Source organism: Tympanuchus pallidicinctus, unplaced genomic scaffold, assembly GCF_026119805.1.
Source record: "Tympanuchus pallidicinctus isolate F22 unplaced genomic scaffold, pur_lepc_1.0 scaffold15, whole genome shotgun sequence".
Taxonomy (NCBI): domain Eukaryota; kingdom Metazoa; phylum Chordata; class Aves; order Galliformes; family Phasianidae; genus Tympanuchus; species Tympanuchus pallidicinctus.
In genome coordinates, this window is record NW_026294669.1 from 11121284 (window position 1) to 11139162 (window position 17879).

Sequence of the window (17879 nt, forward strand, 5' to 3'; positions counted from 1 at the left end):
GAGCCCAATCCACCACATGTACCGGCGCAGGAGCCAGAGGGAAGGCAGTGGGGAGGTCCTGCTTGCTACTGGCTCTGCTGTGAAGGCACAACATTTTTGTCACCTGTGGGTGTTTTATGACACTTTAACAGTTGGTGTTTGGAAATATGGTATGGAATGGTCTGCAGCTATTAAATAGAATAGGAAGTGTGGGGGTGGAGAGTGTTCACACTGATCACGAGGGAGTTTAGTGTCTCTCTATATCTCATCGTGGAGCTGTAGAGCTTTGTCACACATCTCTGCTGCCTGCTCACCATGCTTCAGCACCTTTGGTATTTTCCACTGACATTAATGCTCTATATTTCCACTTTCTCCCCTCCTACAAGTCAAACTCAGATGCACTGGCAGCTCCCTTAATCCAAGGTAGGACATGGACAGCATGAATGGAGAGAGGAGGAGGCTGACAGCAAGAGATTTGCCACCTCAGGGAGGTGGTGTTTCCTATTGAGACCTCCAGTGCTCCCAGGGAGAGGAGAAAAGTGGCACAGATTTGGAGAAGTCCCACCTAAATCATCCCTTGGCCCAAAGGCAGGATCAAATGAACCCATCTCCTGCCTGACATACGTGTATTGGTCTAACCAGTTTGAGGAGATCTCTAATGGGAGGAATTCTGCAGCTTTGTCACAGTCTACATTATCCTTCTGTTGGCAAGATATTCTTGCTGTCTAACCTACATCCTTACAGCTGCACTTGAAGTCTTTGACTTCTTGTGCAAAGAGGGGCACAAAAAACTGTGCTTTTCCTTCTTCCTGGAGTTTATTGCCTATCTGAAGCCTACTACCTCACCTCCGCTCTGGAAATTTCTATTCCCTGATCTATCCTGTGTTCTGATCCTTCACACTTATGTTCTGCATGCCCTTTGCCATCATCCAAAGCTTCCATGAAGTGCAGGCTTGGTAGGGATGAGCCAAGTAGGAGATGCCACCACAGGTCAGCGCTGAGGACCCTTAGCTCCTATTGACTAAAAAAAGACTACCTGGAGTTTTCCCCCTGTGCTCACTTTAGTTCATGCTTGTTGCACTCCTCTGTGGGTTCAGAGCCAGACCTTAAGATAATTCAAAGCCCAAAGTGGATCAGCTGCACACGATGACACAAAACCTGGGGCTCTCTCAAATTCTCCTGGACAAACTGGATGAGCAGGAGCTGTGCAGCTGTGCAGGTAGAGCTGGAGAGCTCATGGTCCCAGCACCAGGCTGGGATGCAGGATGTGGGCTGGGATCCTAGATACAATAGCTGGATTGGAGAAAAGTGTGATGATGATCTGAACTTGCTGCAAGGATGTGGCAGTGTGTTTAGAACTGAAGGTCTTTGCAGCTCATTCAGAATGTCCCTGCAGCCTTGAGGTGGTGATCACATGAGGATCACATCACATGAGGATTCAGAGGCATTGTGTCCTGCTCTTAGACATCAAAGTTGGATGCTTGAGTAGGAACATCATCATTTTGGGTTCTGGAAGTAGATAATGAATGTTGGAGCTAGGTGATCTTTCAGGTTCCTTCCAACCCACATCATTCTATGGTTCTCTTATTGTTTTTTTCAGAGAGACTCGTGGTAATGGTAGTCATCTCATAATAGGATCTAGGAGACAGCAGGTATGAACTTCCTTTTTTCTTTTCTTTTTTCTTTTTCTTTTCAATTCAAGAAGGTTTGAATACATGGTGTTAGCTTCTATGAAGAGAAAAGTCCCCTCTCAGGAATATGACTCTCATGGGTCCTGGAGGCAAATGAGCTTTGTGGCCACAGGCTGAGCTGAAGGGTACTCAAGTCTCAGTTGGCTCCATAATTCCTACACAGTGACTGTCTTGGGGCTTCCAGCGCCTTCCTTTTTCACACATCACCTTGTGCTAGAACATGATCCCACAGTCCCTATGTGCAGTGTTAGAGTGAAATTTCTTCCAGGAGAGGCAGATCTGCAAGTCTTCGGGTTTGAAGGATGATAAAGTGAAAGGAAGAAGGGTTAGGTGCTTGAGGAAGAGGATTGCATTACAAAGAAGTTTCTAACCCTGGCTCTGCAGTGGCTTTGTGCAAAGTGGTGGCTGTTGGGAGCCCTATGTGAGTTAAGGCGCTTTGGGAGATTCGGTTGGTTTCAATCCTTCGTGATCTCTATTTTCACAATAGTTTCCAAGCCTCCTCCTCCTGAGAGCTTTCCTGTGTGCCACACGTGGAGCAGTCTGGTCAGTACAGTGAGGGATGCATTTGTTCTGCTCTAATTTTAGGCTCTGAATCTCCCTTGGACATGAGCAATAAGGAATAAACAAAACTTGTGTCAAAACACTCTTCTCAGCACTGTGTTCACCTTCCAGCTTGCTTTTCTTTTGGACCATTTCAAAGTACTTTGCTCTTTAATGTATTAATCTTGACAACAGGCCAGCAAAGCCAGGAAGTGCTGTTCTCTTCCCCCTCCTGTTTGTATGGGTATGGAACTGAGGCACAGATCAGCTAAGCTGACCCATGGCATGGCAGGACAAAAGGTCCTAGATGTCCACAGCCTCCAAAGTGCTTTTCCTTGTACCTTTTCAAAGGATCTAGAGGCAGACCATGGACGGATGTGAGCGAGGGTGAAGCAGAGCTCCAAAGGAGTGTATTACAGAGATGGATTACGCAGTCTCAACCAGGGTGAGTGCTCTGTGTTGGCCTGAGGGTTTGGGGCAAAAAAAACTCTTTCAGTTTTTCCTTTCTTAAAAAGCAAGGAGTTTCCCAGACAGTTGTGACATCAAGTGTCTGTGTTGGTGGGAAGGGAGGAGGATGAGGCTCTACATCATCACTGTAAGTGCTACTGGGCCCCCCAAAAGGCTGAGAGTTTGGAAAGCGTTTGCACAGTCAGTTCCTTCCCTGAATTATCTGTGCTGGAGGCTCGTGAATCTTGGAAGGAAAGACCTTCTCGTGAGATTTGTGGTGTGTCCATTCCCAGCCAGAAATACCACAAGAAAAGCCTCTCTTGGGGAGATCCCCGCTCTGACCAGGAAATACAGAGTGATGAGAGAGCAAGAAAAATCCAGATGTGGCCCCTATCTGCTTTACTGGATTCTGGGAAACCAAGTTCTCCTTTGTGGAGTACAGATTTGTCAGGCATCTTTCTCAAGCGTATCTCGCCTTCATGTTTGCCAGCTATAATTAAGTCAGACCCACATATCAAAGCTGTGTGTGTGTGTGTGTGTGTGTGTCTGCATGTATGAAGAAAGTTGCCAGCAGATCACTTTCAGTTATTTTTCTGCTCGCAGATGAGGAACTGAACTCACTCCCACATTCAGTCAGAGCTGTGGCCCAGACAGCTGCCTTGGGAGAAGCATTGGCTTTTCTCCTGGTGGGCAAGTCTTGCATTTCTGAATGACTTTAAGAAGAAGTGCTTAAGTGCTTGAGTTTTGCAAATTGAAGCAGTTGCTTCACAAACAAGCTGGTTCTTGCCCTTGCTTTCTTGCATGGCTTTTCTTGCAGTGTTATTACCTTGCTCACTGTCCCAGGTCAGCCTGGGAAGCACATGAATCAGATTAGAAGCTTTCTGCTAAGAGGGGCTGGGTGGTGTGAGCAACAGCTATAGGGAGCATAGGAGATGTTTGCTGAATTTTGGAAGTAGCAAACTCAGGCTCTGGAGGGGCATTTGCAAGGAAGGAAGACATCCTGAGTTTTGCCAGGTAAGTGCAAGGCAGAAGATGGGGTTAGGAGATGTTTTGTTGCTCCAAATGATGCTGATGCTCCTTCTGCAACTCTGCTCTTCTCATTAGATGGCTGTGAAGCCCACGCTCAGAAACCACCAGGTAGCAGGAGGGCATCACATGACTGCTCATGAGTGCCCAAACTGCTTCCCATGGCTTATGCAGTGTTGGCAAGGATTTTGGTGTCAGTTCTCCAAGGAGAGCCACAGCAAACTCCTGACCTGGAGCCTCTCCGCAGATTTCCCAATGATACAGGAGAGATACTGGGCGAGGCCTTGACAAAGCAAAGTGGTAAGTGATGGTGTCAACAGCCTCTGTATCAAGTGTTACTTGGATTCATCAGGGCATGGTGGTGGGCTGAGGGTCAGGGATGCTCTGAGCACTGGGCTGCAGGGACATGCTTGTATGTGTGTGGTGATCCAGGAAATAGGGCAGCTGTAGGACACCATCTACCATTTTCAATTGTCAAATCTGTATTGAAACCTCCAAAACCATTAATCTCATCCAAATATTTGCTATTTGTTATGCTTAGGTAGGGAGTAGATACACTCAGGTTACGTTTCTATTTAATAACAAAAGGAACAACCAACCTGAACTGCTAGCCATAATTCCCCCTGCTCCTCAGAAAGGTTCTTTGAACATGGTTACTTGGCCCCAGCCCAAAAGTGTTATTCCCCAGCAGAAGCTCTCCAACATTTATCCATTGCAAACAGATTCGACAAGTGCCTTCAATTCTCCAGTTACCAGTGCACTAACGAACATCTGCCAATGTTTCTTGCAAGTTCAAGGACTTGGGCAGGCAGTCATTTGGGGACTGAATTTCTCAGTGTGTCTGAGTAAGATAAAAAATGAATTGTAGATAGTGGCAGAATCTTCATCAGGGATTCATAGCACTTGTCAGATAACTACTTCCAAAACCCAAACCCTTTGGTTTGTGGCTACTTCTGGCAAGTGGGGCTCTGAGCAAAGAAGTGAATGTTTCTAGGACTAATACAAGAGCAAGAGATGGAAATCATTTTTAATTTGTAAGTTAAACTATTCCAAGCAGTCAACCTTTACTGTTGCTGGTGCTAGTCTGAGAGAGTTTGAAAGCTTCAGGCTACCATGGCGTTGATGGGTTGGTAGACTAGATGATATTACTGGTCATTTCCAATCTTAATTATACTATGAAAGACCTTGTTTGCCTGTGTTCTGCTAGTGAAGATGCAAAAATTGCCCAGCAATGAACATGCAGCCAAGGCAGCTGTTAAGCCTTGCAATGAGGCTCTCTGAAAATACTTCTTGGGATTAGTACTGGAAAATAACTATATGAAAGCTGCATATGAAGGTCGAATCCTTGAACCACCAGGGTATCTCCTCTAGGAGGTCACTGTCAGTGCTGTTCTTGTACAGCAACAGGTGCCCAAGCTCTGCAGGCCAGTGACGGTGGTACGAATGGCTGTGCAGTGCACAAATCATTTCTGACAAAATTAAATACCTGATAAAGAAATTCCACTACCCATGGTGGGAGCAAATCATGCACAAATGACTAATAAATAGCACCGCAATCTCTCCTTAAGCTGTGATTTATCTGGCTGGAGACTTATTAAAGGAGTGTTCCCCCTGTGCAAAAATTATTTGCACAGTTTTTATCTTGGTACTGCCTTCTTTATATTCTCCAGCATCGGAAGCCCCTTCCCTGTTTGGCAGTCCCACCACACTCCCTGCTTGCTATGGCCCCAGCTCACCCTGCTGCCATTTTAGGGATCTCCCCCAGTGCTGAAGGGCTTCCCTGGATCTTTCCTCTCTTCTCACCTCTGCTATCCAGATGTGGGCACAGGGACTGCTGGGTGATCAGTTTGTGCTGCATCTTTCTTCACTGCTGAATAGGAAAATAGTCTTCAGTTGTCAGTGAGGTTAACGTTCACTCCAGGAATAGCTTAGCCTGGAGAGTGTAGAGCATTAAGGGAGCTGCTAAATCTGTAATGTAATTTAGAAGTTTTTGTCCTCTTTGGTGATGCACATCCTATAGATACAGTCCCTTTTAACAGGCAGAAGGATATACAGATGTAACGACTTCAGGTTGCTAAAGGTTTTCCAGTTGGATATTAGGAAAAATTTATTTTCAGAAAGAAGGGTGAGGCATTGGAATGGGCTCCACAGGGAGGTGGTGGAGACTTTATCTCTGAGAAGAGGATGGATGTGACATGACACTGATTTACAGGGTCTAGAATGGTTGGTGGTTGGACTGCATGATCTTATTGGTCTTTCCAACCTTACTGATTCTATAATTCAGAAAATCTCAGGGCTTGAAGTAGGCAATGAGGAGAAGAGAAACAGACGGAGCAGGAGCTCTCCTTGCTCTTTGCAGGGGTGAGAAGGAGATGCACTCATATCTCTTTTTGATGATCCTTTGGGCAGGAGTGCCTCCAGCCTTGAACTCACTGCGCTGCAGTCCTTACTGAACAAGCAGGTCTGGCTCTTCCAGCACGGCCCAGAAGGCACATTTGGTCCAGGTGAGAGGGGATCAGACAGGAAGCTGCCCACCCAAACTGGCACAGGAGCCCCCAGTCTTGAAGGGTAGGATTATTTCTGGCAATAACAGTGACAGCAGGGCTTGGCTGTGAGCAGGACTCCTGCTGCCCAATCTATGCCATGCTCATAAGCCCCTGGTCCCAGCACTGTGCTACCACACAGGCTCGTGTACAGATGTATGCACATTTCTTAGAAAGGCTGAAAGATTTCCTGCTGAACCTCTGCTGTTAGAAAACGCTACTCTGCCAAAATTGAGCGTTCTCATGGGAGTGTGTCAATTTGGACAGAGTGAAGTTTTAGGGCGACAAAAATGGGAATAACTTATTTTCAGAGAACTCACAGCAGTCAGCAGCTATCTGTCAGGAGGGGCAGTGCAAGTTCTCAGTCTGGAATGGCTTCTCTTTGGCACCGCTGTGCACTAATGCGTACCGCAGTGTGAGTCATTGCATGAAACATATAAAATGAATCATGGGACAGAATGCTACTATGCAAGTATAGACTGAAAAGGAAACATGGGATGCTCTAAACAAGAAATATATACGAAACATAAACATAATGGAATGGAAAACCTATAAAAGAAGTAATAAAAAAAGAATGTAAAAACAATTGTTTCAACTGACCTGAACTAAAGTGTTTTCCAAAGTGTGAGGGATTGGTTGCAAATTCCATTTTCCCTTTTGAATTCAAGTTTTTATGTTTATGTCAGAATTCCCAGCTGAAGGGCAGCATTCACACTGACCAACTTGCCACAGGACAATAGATGTATGGATGTGCATGTAGATGCACATAAATATAACTGTGCTATAACTATTTGCCTGCCTTTCCCTCTTCCCACAACAGCTATTCCATTCTGAAGACTGAAAAAGTATTTTTCTTTCTATTACAGACCTACAGAGTGACCTAGCTTACATGGGTTGCAGCCAAGAGCAACAGATTCGGCAGTGATATCCCTGGGTGTGGAGCTCAAGCATTGCATCTGTACCAAGGATGCACAAGTGGCCATTGAGCTGTAGCTCTCTAAGTCCTCCACAAGGCTCGGGAGACATGGGATGCTTCACTGGCAGCTTGATAAGAGGGAAATGCTGTTTTCCTGTGAGTGAGTGAAGGTAAGCCTGGCCAAAACCTGCATCCAGCATGCCCCCACAGGTCAAGGGCAGGATATCTGACTGAAGGTGGATGTTTCCTAATACACGGTTGTTGGTAACCTAAAGCAGGTTTATGACAGAGCCAAGACCAGGCATTAATGCAATAGACTGGTAATTCAATCACTTTATAGAAGTTGATCTGTCCTTTTTATTACAATTATTGTCAGCCCGGGTGTTTCGTTCCATCACTGAAAATAAACATCATTTATCATACTTGTAAAGATTAGCCCCTGACAGCTCCAGCTCTGCTTTGCATAAATGTGTATTAATGTCTGCTCTGTCTGAAGTGGAGAGAGAACTCTATATTTCACAAGAATGATTAGACAGTGTCACTGCTGCTTTAAGTAATGTCTTATCATGACGGATAATCAAACTGTAGGAAAAAAAAAAAAAACAACAAAAAAGGCAGTTTCTTGCATATGCATTCTTTTGTGTTATGGTGCTGAAAAGTAGTGGTAGTTTTGCACCTGCAGCACTGAGGTTTGTGGTGTGAGGACTCTGGGCTGGTGAAGCCGCTCTGGCTTTCAGGAGGAGCATGTAGCTCATCTGCAATGTTGGGGCTGTCACCATAGATGTCAGTGAAAAATTTTCACTAAGGGGGTGATGGCACAGCTGCCCAGAGAAGCTGTGGATTCCCCATCCCAGGAGGTGTTCAAGGCTGGGTTGGATGGGGTCCTGGGCAGCCTGAGCTGGTGGGTGGCAACCAGCCCATGGCAGAGGGTTGGATCTGAATGTGCTTCAAGGTCATTTCCAACCCAATCATTCTATGGTTCTATGTGACTGTCTCCGTAATCTCCTTAGAAGACCCTGCAGCCTACAGCTCTACAGCTCTGCCAGGCTTGTGACTGTCAGTGCGGGTTTTTCCGTACATCAGGCTGAATTTTATTTGGAAAGTTACAGCTAAAATGGTGCTGTCATTTCTGCGAGTGAGAATAAGGGAAAATGTGAAGCCCAGGCTAAAATATTCTGACAGACATTTTCCAGAGAAGCAGTAGTGCCTTTGGGCCTTGGAGCAAGACCTCTACAGCTGGCATGTGCCAGCCCTGAGCTGAGGGACAAGCATTTGACTGCTCCTATCAAAATATATTCACATGGAGCCAAGCTATCAATTACTTAGTTATGTATGTGTGTGTGTGTATATACACACGTGTGTGTATATATATATATACACACACACACACACACACACACACACATATTTTTGTCGGTATGTACATTTCAGGTTGGGTATTAGGAGAAACTTTTCCAGTAGATGGTGATGCATTAAAACAGGCTGCCCAGGGAGGTGGTGAAGTTGCTGTCCATGGAGGTGTTTAAGAACCATGGAGATGCAGCATTGAGGGATGTGGTTTAGCGGCAACATAGGTGATAGTTAGATGGTTGAATTAGATTATCTTAGAGGTATTTTCCAATCTTAATGATGCTATGGTTCTACTTTAGATATATTAGAACTCAAAAGTCCAACTCTGCATCTCCACAAACTCAGTCTATGCTCCAAGCACTACACAAAGGGTTGTGTGTCCCTTCAGCCACTGTGGAGGACATCTGTATGGCATTAAAGGAATGAAGAATGACTGGAGACATGAGCTCTTTGATTGAGGCAAGATGTTGCCAAGAACATTTCCTTGTTTGCTGAACATTTGCTCATAGCAAACAAGAGAAATGCACAGGCACACGATGTCCATCATGTACCAGCCACAATTCAATTTCCTGCCTTCTTGAATGTTGGAGAGTTACTCTTCTTCATGAGAAAAAAAATCAGATCTGAAGAAGAGTTCTCATCTGGTTTGGAATTGAATCTAATGTCACCAATTTTAGAAACTGAGAAAATGAAACCAATCCCCAATCTGTGCTCTTTCTGGTGAGTTGGAGAAGTTTAAAAGCTTTTGTAATTTCTGGATATCTTGTCCAGTTTTCACAAAAGCCCAGAGTTGTGGAGGAGAGGTATTGCGATAGAGTTTCTGCTCTCATTGATGTTGGCTTGTAAAAGTTATTTCCAATTCTCATGCCTTCAGGGGAATACAAAACCAACTTGGAGGCATGGATCCTTACAAGCAAACTTGAGATGAAACATTTGATTAATCATCTTATCATTTCTAACCCAGCTACCTTATATTGGAAAGCTTGTGATTGAGATCAGTGTTAATTGAAGATGATGCCTTAAAATTAGCCCACTGTGGAGGTATCTCATTGACTCAGATCCTAAAGGCGTGATAATATATCAAGTGCCATATATGAAAATAAATAAACCTCTGCCAAACATAAGTGAAAGCTACTTCTACTATTAAAGTTGAAGTGTTAAAAGTTTTGGAGGTAGGCTGAGCACTTATATTGCTGTTTTTCCTTTCTATACCTGCCACCTCCAGCTTTTTCCTCTTCAGGTTGCAAGTCCCAGTGTTTTCACCTGTTCAGCTGCTGTGGGGCTGACTGGGAGCTGGTGTAATGCTGTAATACTATGTGATGGAAAGTGCAGCAATAGTAATGGGGTGGCACAATCCTAGGTTGCAGTAAATAAGAACAAAGCCAAACGCAGCAGCTGTGGACATAGAAACAAAGAAAAAAAAAAAAAGACTGCTTACCTTTAAAAGGCCTCTTGCAGGCAGGGAGATCTAGCAAGATACCCTTACCTCCACTGCCAACCCTTACATGAGGTTTGCATGTACCTGAGCTCCCCTAGTGTGGCCCTGCCTTCCCACCGGATGCTTGATCACTGCTTCAAGCCATGACTCAGCATTTCCACTACAGGTGGCCATGCCCTTCCTTGAGGAACCTGGTCCTGCATACTGGAATAAAACAGATTTTAACAAAATACCAGCATCTGCCTCAAAGTAGGCCAGGTGGAGGAGCCAGGTATCAATGGTGGAAGGAAGGAGGGAGGAAGGCCCTGGGATTGTCAGCCATCCATGCAACGCTGCCTTTAGCCAGAGGTATTAGCAACTGCCATTTTCTGAAGTGCTAAAAGCTTTGGACACAGATTACCATGTGCATATTTCAATTTCTCTTAAATCCAAGGAGATTTCCTCTTAGAGCACACTCTCTCCCTCTTTTTATTTTTTATTCATCTGGATTGTGCTTGATGGGGACCGTTAACTGAACGCAGCATATTATATATTACTTCAATAAATCACCACCATCCAAAGCATTCAATACCATGCAAAGCAGTAATCAGGGGAAGTCTTAATCACTCTTTAAATGGTTTGAATTTATGCTCTGCTTTCCACAGGCTCCCATGGCTGCTGGGAAGGAAGGTAGTAGCCGGCCAGCATCGCACTCTCCAGCTTGGTGCCACGGGTGAGGAGCTGCTCCTACAGAGTTGAGAACACACAGGCATACACTGGATCCTGACTTTGTTTCAACTGGAAAATATATTTGAATATAGACTTTTCTTAAAAAACAAAAAACAAAGCAAAACAAAAACAACAAAAAAAAAAAACAAAAAAAAAAAACCAGAAGAGAGTAAATCCAGCTGCTTTAATCCTTACTTCTTGTTGTTCTGGCTGTTCGCATTTGGTCTGGGCGACTCAGAACACCATCCTGGATTTTTATCAGAGAGTGGGAGAAGGAAAAAGGGGGGGGGGGGGGAGGGGGCTGGCTTAAAAACCCAAGCAAACCACAGAACACTAAGTCTAATTTTTGAGCAAATTGATTTATGATTTATGGTCCGACCCACCAGGAGTTTCCATGTGGGCACAGCTTTCCAGCCACGTGTCTGGTGGAGGTGGATGCCTGGTGTCAGTCTACCAATGGAGAGGTGTGAGCCTTCCTCCCTGACCTTCGCCTTCCTCTCGCAGCAATATGCAGATGTACATGATGTCATTTCTCCTGGCAACTGTGAGAAAAAGAGAGAGAACTTCATAGCAGGAAAAAAAAAAAGCCTTTCTTTGGGAGTAAGTTAATTGTGGTGGGCACCACGAGATCAGCCACTGGGCACCGTGGCCCAGCAGGCTGCCTGGTGGGCAGCAAGGTTATTGGGCTCATTAACCACAACTGCATGGGCTGTGCCAGCCTCTCCAGCTCAGAAATACTTTGTGGGGCCCTTCAGCTGGAAAGCAAGAGCCTCCCCCTGCCTTCAAAGCCCCACTGTAGGGGACATAAATCACTGCTCTCACAGTGAAAATTGGAACAAGACCTAAGTGGAGCTAAGAGGCAACAGCTGAGACCCTTAAACAATAGTCCTACACACAGGAAACTCTCCCATAATGGCAAGTCTAAGTTCCAAGGAACTTTGAGATCTGCCTGTTGGGTTTTTCTCCTTCTCCCACAACCCCATTTGGTTTTTCATTCAATTCCATGTTGTTCGTGTCTCTTAATAGGGGATCTTTCATTATCATTATCCCTAATAGTGGTTTATTGTATTAGTTACAGTTAATTTAAATGGTACTGAAGCATTGAAAACAGATTGCAGATGTTCTGAAACAGATGTTATTTTAATGTTTAAACAAAATCATGAATATTTATAGGTCATTATTGCCTGGGTCGAATTAGACTCTTTAAATAGTAATGTATGGACTGAACGTCTTCTGAAGGAAACACTCCAAAAAAAGGTGAATGGAAAAACACTGTAATACAAAGATGTGTAAATAATTTCTTCTGGCTTACTGAGGTTTCCTTTATGAATGTCTGGAATTAATTACTGTTTTATTACTAAAACAGGTACCATTCTTCCTCTTTTACTGCACTTAACTCAAGACAAAGCTTCCACCACAGAAACACCCTTCCAGCTCCGTTTCCTGGAGAAGACACCCAAGAGCTCCCTGTGAGCTGACCTGAAGCTGCAGGAATATTCTGAGGTGGAATCACAACAATTAGAGCAAAAATAAGATGATGCAAGGACACTGCTCACTTGGTGTCAGCCTTTCTTGTGGAAACACAAAGAGGGTTTGTTGATGCCACGCGCAGGCTGCCTCAGTTTGAGCCATATTTCTTTCTTTATGGAGATGAAGTTAGTCTTTAAGGCATCAGCTCAAAATGGCTTTTCTTTCATTACAAAGTTATTTAGTTACGGGTAGGTAACTCTAAATGACATTTCTACATCTTGCACTTTATTAGTTGATCCTAGCTGTTAAATTACACAGAGAGCACAGCAGAGTATGGCGGGGGAGTTGAGTGTGCTGTGGCTAATTTTGGACAGGGTCCAACCTTCTGGAATTGGAAATTTGCCTCTGAGATGATGAGCTTGTGCACCTCCCTCGGGGAGGGCAGTGAAGTCTGAAAGCAAAAAGGACTGGTGAAGAATTAAAAACAAAAGTGTAAACACTGGGCTATTTTCCTGCTCCCCAGAGAGCTCTGTGTGCACTGAGCTGTGTACTGCTCAAGAGAGGAAAAGCCAGCTCAGCACCACTGACTTACTCAAAGAGTGGTGAGGCAGTGGCACAGGCTGCTTAGGAAGCTGTGGGTGCCCCATCCCTGGAGGTGCTCAAGGCCAAGTTGGATGGGGCCCTGGGCAGCCTGAGCTGGTGCTGGCAGCTGGTGCTGGGCAGCCAGCTCATGGCAGGGAGTTGGGACAGGGTGGGCTTTAAGGTCCCCTCCAACCTAAGCCATTCCATGATTCATTGACTTGGGCTGGTACTGGAGATGCTGCTGGCAAGGGAATAGAAGACCACAGAGCCACCCACCCTTCCTATATATAACTTTGCTTTAATCTGTGGAGAAGATGCACTCTAACCTGCAGCATAAAGATTGTTTTTCCCTGACTCCAAATGTACTAATTTGGAGGAAAGCCTGAGTCCTCCTGAAGCTGGCAGGACTCCTTGTCAATGTGCACAAAACCCCAGAGCAGATGGGCACAGATTTTGGCTAAGCACAGCAGCAGTTGTTGAGTATTAGGGTCTGTCATCTCATCCAGGAGCATCCTAGCAGCTGCCTTTGCTTCTCCCTGTACTGAGAGGCATGAGTGTGCCTCTCCTTGCACCCAGCATCACACTGCTGCCACTGCAGTTTTGATTTCTATGGCCGAGAATGCTTCCTATTGCCATCTCAGCTCTTGATTTTAAAAGCTATACTGAGAAATGACATATACCTAAGTGAAGACATGTTTCTTCAACAGCTCATGTTTGCCCTTCCACAACTTCCATGTCCTAAGGATCATGGAAAACCTAGTACAGTACATTACTTTCAGCGGGCTGCCAGAAAGAGAGTTCTTTTCGTTTGATGACAGATTAATACTGATTCACAAATTAATTTTGTCTCTTTGTATATCAAGGGTGTCTGCAACTTATTTAATTTGTAATAAATATAATTATAGAAATGAATGAGCTATCAAGATTTTTAAAGTACGATCCATCAATGTTGGCATGACTTGTAATCCTGGTCATTATAAATAAAATGGGTCTTTTGCAATATGGAATGCAATTTTCCCTGTAGTTTGTCTCATTATTTTCTGACATGTGGGTTAATATTAAATTACAATGCCTTAATTTTCAAATCAGGGCTCAATTTGTAAATAAGAGGTTAATAAATAACCTTTCCAGCTGGAGGCCTTCATTAAAATAAACTTTTAAATGAGATATTTGCCTCTTGATTGAAGCACTGATGGTACCAACATTGTCTCATCCTGTACACTGCAAAACAAAATAGAACAGAGCTTGCATGGCTGCCAGAGAACACTATGCAAGGAGTCAGTGTGCACCCAGTGTTTCCATATGGTCTTTCAGATGTCTCACATAACTGGAACACACCGTGACCTGCTCCATCACAGCTTCCTGACACGTGGAGCACAGACCAAGCTGTGCTTCACTGCATGTGACCTCAAGCACACTACTATCATCTACAGGATTTACATACTAGTGTTCTTAGTTGGCCATTCCACCTGTGCAACGTAGCTTTTTGCTTCTGTCTCTCTCAGCTCACGTGTACTCCTGCTTGTTACCTGCTTACCGCTATGCTTAATGTGATGGGCTCTTGCATTGTGACTTTCAGCCAGTAGTAGTTTTCTCAACAACATTCACATTGTTGCTCACAGAAATTTCATGTTCTACAAGGCTGTAGAGCTGAATTGTGTGTGCAAAGATGAAAAGTTCTGGCTTCTCCACTGAAGGAATCTCAGTCTGGTGATGTTTGGGCCATGAACCCACACAGCATTGCTTCCATTGCTGGCTGACCAGCTCAGACGAAGGCTTTTTCCTCACTAGCTGAAAGGAAAGCTATATTATTGGATATTTGTCCACCAAACACCCAGAACTCCAGAAATTCAGCAGGAAAACTCAAACTTCTAACACACTCTTCACTGAAGCAGCATGGTGCTCTATGAGACATTTCTAGGTAAGGCAGCTAGAAAAAGCAAATGTCCTGTTTGAAACAGTAGATGTTTGGACCTAGACATCGGGGGAATCTTTAAAAAGCAAGTAGTCCATTCATATCACTTTGACTAGCTCAGCCCCACATGTTTCAGCATAGATCCACAGTGAGCAGCCTCATGCCTTAGTTGGAGCTAGGAATTGCAAATGTCAACCAGGACAAGTTTTGTCTAAGAAGTGACATGTTCTGTCCCAAAAAGCCCCAGGAATATAAGGCAATTGCGACCAGTGAGGACAAATCACATTGTTCTCCTACAATGCCATATCAGCATCTCCGCTGCTTGTCTACAAGAGCATTTTGGCTTCTATATAGCTAGCCACACTCAGGCAAAGCGCAACACAATCTCATCTTGCAGCTCTGCTAAGCTGCTACGCCCATCTGCCTCCAGCAAAAAGTCCCCTGAGGACAGAAGCAGCCCAAATCCCTTCTTGAAGCCAGTGAACTATTTCTTGGCCATAGTTTCCACCTTCCTGTTAGTTTTGTCTGTGAGTGCCATATCTCTGAGGCTGTAAAAAATGTCTTAAACCAAACCACCACAAGGGGCACACAGTCAACCTGCCATGGGCCACTGCCCACTCTGGGGAAGATGGGAAGACACGTGTGCTTACACAGGGAATGGGAACCTCAGTGCACCAGTTCTGTTGGCAGCATCTCAGTGGTTGGAGCTCTCCTTCCATCTTTGTACTCACATTCCTCCTTTGTAATGCTGTCAAAATACGTTCTTTCCAGATACCACATATTTTGCCATCTTACCCAATCAAAACACTCCCTCTACGTCCTCACATGTCACAGGGTGTTCCTGTGGTTACATACCAAGCAAGATTAATTATGTTGGGCCCTGCTTGTGCTATTTATGCTAGAAGACAATCTTTGGTATGATAGACAGTTGGGTTCATTTGAGGATTGATTTTTCTAATTTGAGCAGTTTTAATTCAGCATAATAGAGAGCACAGAGTCATGTCCACAAGAGCAAATTTACAGTTACATCCTTCTGATTGTTCTGCAGTTATTTTTATTTAAGAAATATCAGATGCCTCCCCCTCCCCCCCCCTTTTTTTTTTTAGTAGCAGTAAAAGCATTTGAAACATCTTAAAAAGCTTCCTCTGAACTGTCTATGGATCTTACTCCAAGGAGAGATAAGACTCTCTTTGTTCACAAGTTGCATTACCAGACAAGCCATTATTAAGTCCTTCTAAATCTGCTCAAATATCTGTGGACTAGCACTTTGCCTGAGGTCTCATGTCAGTACTGAAATGAGGGCTAGGAAAGATGTTTTACCTTTGTGTGTCAGCTGGAATAATTTTAAACAGCATTAAGAGTGGTTTTTTTCCTGTTATAAGGAAGAAAGATGGTAACCTAGAAGGCCCTCAGTCCATGACTTGATTCTGCACCTTCACATTCTGGGAGTTCTGCTCGGTCCTAACACCTCACATCAAAGAACTTTAAAGGAAGAGCAGGGGGAGAAGACACCTCTTTGTGGTCCCGTGAGATGAGACTCTCTAGTACAGAGTCACCCATGACAATTAACCCAGCCCAGCTCTATGCATGCAACCATTATTTTTTTTAGATAAATAGCAGACGCATAAACATTATTGAAAAAAAATGTAACAGTATCAATACAACAGATCAATGTGGTTAGAAAGGCATTACAACAAAGATGTGATGGCAGGATCAGCACAATAGAAAGGTGCTATGTAAGAAGTAGGAAAAATTGCTTACCTGCATCAGAAGATTCCAGGTTTAAAGAGAAAAGCTTCACTAAGGAAGGATCTCCAGAAGAATATCCTTCCCCAGTGGCAGTCAGCCCTTAAATGGGGTCTAAGAGAGGTGCAACCAGGCTCCACCCCTTCCAGTCACACGGCTGAATTGCCTTCACCTGTGCTCCCAGGGCTGACCCCATCCTTTTCCCAGGTGTTTAATCAGTGGTTCAGGCTAGGACTCAACAGTTTCCATACAGTGATGATAATATTTTAGCTGAAAATCCTTTCAAGACTAGTTTGAAGTCATGTCTCAGCCCCATGTTCTAAATCCAAGGTTTATGTCTGGAAGGTTTTTAGGCTAAACTTGCTAATGCTCTGTTGATATGTGTTGAGTTTTGGGAAGAGTTTTTGAATAGGATCAGCATTTAAAGTTATCTTTAATTTGGGCATTTACAAACCATTTTTTGAAGTTCAGTGGCCAGAAAGTTAGCTCTCTTCTAAGAAAAGCCTTCTTAGATACTTAAGTCTCATTGGTGCTTTCATTATGTAAGACGACTGCTGAACCACTGTTCAGAACAGTCCCACTTGCTTCCAGTTAGTGATGGAAATGCTAGAATCTATATATTTTTTTTCCTTCCAATTAAGTAGAAATGTTCACCTGGCTCAGACCCAGCTCCTGTTCCCTGAAAACATTTTTCATTTTCACTGACATGTCTCCAGACATTGCTATGACAAGCAATCATTTCCTCCAGCAAGGTGAGACTTGTTGGGTTCCTGGAGGGCTGTTCACCTAGGAAAGTCAATGGCCTGCAGAAAGCCACGAGGATCACAGCCTGGTGCACCTTCTTCATCAGTATTGATGTAACACAGGTGCAGCCTCTTTGTACACAGTCCAAAACCAGAACAGACTGCCCAGGAAGATGGTGGAATCACCAGACCAGGTGTTCAAGAAAAGGGTAGATATGACACTGGGGGACATGGTTAGTGGGCATGATGGTGACAGGTTGACAGTTGGACTGGATAATCTTGCAGGTCTTTTCCCACCTTAATGATTCTATGATTTTATGATTCTATGGAAACCCATGTTTTCATTCCTCCTTAAATCTCCCAGATACAGCAATGTTGCCCATTTTCAGCATGCCTGAAGTGAAGTTTAATCCTTTGTGTATTTCATGGAACACAATTGACTTTCACTTATTGTCATCACTGATGAGTGACACAGACTAAATGATTTGCATCAGAACATTTTCCTCATAAAAGATAGAAAAAAAGAAAAATTAATACATCTCTTACCAGTAACACATCACTTATCACTTACCAGTCAGCTGAGACACTTTGCTCAGATGCCAGGTACCCTCTTGGAGGGCTGTGTTGCCAGCTGGGAAATGGGGCCAATTAACTCACCTGGAGGTTATCAGGTTCTTGTTATACAATAACTGTGTCAGAAATGGGCACCATGTTTGTTTCCTACAGCTTGGCTGAGATGCTGGGGCTGGGAGTGCCTCTGTTCTGAGGGTTGCAGCCAAGGGCAG

The 17879-nt window shown here is 44.2% G+C and overlaps 1 long non-coding RNA gene across 1 annotated transcript; it reads right to left on the bottom strand.

Moving 5' to 3' along the window:
- Positions 1-8702: 8702 nt before the first annotated feature.
- LOC128077236 (uncharacterized) lies at positions 8703-16428 on the bottom strand. Its single transcript, XR_008204894.1, has 4 exons — positions 16367-16428; positions 11022-11180; positions 10015-10127; positions 8703-9887 (listed from the first exon to the last, which is right to left on the bottom strand). It is a non-coding gene; the product is annotated as an uncharacterized LOC128077236 (long non-coding RNA).
- Between the last annotated feature and the right edge of the window lie 1451 nt (positions 16429-17879).